Raw genomic sequence first — 1,349 nt, 5'->3', positions numbered from 1 at the left:
AGAAGTATTTTATAGTACTTTTCTTCAAATATTACTTCCGAAATTTTCTATAATGTGGAAACTAGATGAATGAAACTAAAAATACAAGCTTCTTACTGAATGCGAAAATAATATTCACGTGATATTGTACGTATAAAACTAAAACATTAAAAAAATTTTAATCAATTTTAATTTTCTATAAAAGTAAACAAAATTTTGTATGTATTTTATTTAAGTTAGTGTAGCGAAGCACCCATGGTATGCTAGTTGTTTATTATAAGCCTGATTAAAAATAATACGAAATTGTACTTAAATGGCTGCTATATTCCTAAAATTTATTTTAGGCAGTAATACCCCGCGTCACGGGAAATTTTAAAATGATTTTCCCATGACCATAACAATCCAAGAGGTATACTCAACATGGCTAAGAATTATTTTCATTCAAACATAAATACCTTAAAATTCTATTCACCCCTCAATTGTGAAAAAACTTACATGTTTAGTTAACCCTAGCTCTGGCACTATTTACATTTGTAAATATTTCGATTTTGAAATAGCTATAAGTTGTGCATTTCTGATCCGATTTGGATATGTTTTGGACTCAGTGACTAATTTTGCATGCACTTTCTAAGTATATAAAAAAATAAATTAATTTTACCGTTATTTTTTGCTATTTTGTTATTTTTTCTTCATTATCTGGCACTATTTACATTTGTAAATATGAATAGTTTTTAAAATATATTTGTGTTTTTTAAATACATTTCGATTTATTTTTCAGATAAATAAGTAAATATAATGAAAAACTATAAGATCAATTTTTAAAACATTGGTTACATTTGGTTTGAACTTTGCTATGTTCAAGGCAGACAGGTTTTTTACATTGAACGCATATTTTTCTGGTACATCGCTTTCTTTTATGTTGTTCTTGGTAGCACATATAGCGTGGAGCTAGTCAACGAGTGAATAGGTGCTCCTAGTATGCATTCTATTGCATTCTTCGTTGGAAAAAATGACACAACTCGTGGAATTTTAGCTCTCTTCAAAATCATTGGCATACACAACTGTTCTGCTAATTTTTGTAAAAACAAACGACGTGCACCTATTTTGTTGTAAATTGCAAATCAATGTTTGTTTCGGATTGAATTTTGTAAAAAATAATTACCTCTTTTTGATGTAAAATGTGACGGGTTGTTTTCGGAATATATAATGAATGCCGCAAGTGCTGATATGTCTAAAATATTATAAAAAAGTGCAAGCGGTTTGCCAGCGCTTTGTTTGGCGTTTCGTTGTATATTGTCCTAACATGTGGTCCATTACGTCTACACCACCCTTTGTCTGATTGTAAAACAATATTATATTTGGTTTTTGTT

The sequence above is a fragment of the Lucilia cuprina genome, chromosome 4, assembly GCF_022045245.1.
Source record: "Lucilia cuprina isolate Lc7/37 chromosome 4, ASM2204524v1, whole genome shotgun sequence".
Classification (NCBI taxonomy): domain Eukaryota; kingdom Metazoa; phylum Arthropoda; class Insecta; order Diptera; family Calliphoridae; genus Lucilia; species Lucilia cuprina.
The sequence above is the reverse complement of the archived record's forward strand: the minus strand, read 5'-3'. Positions refer to the sequence as shown.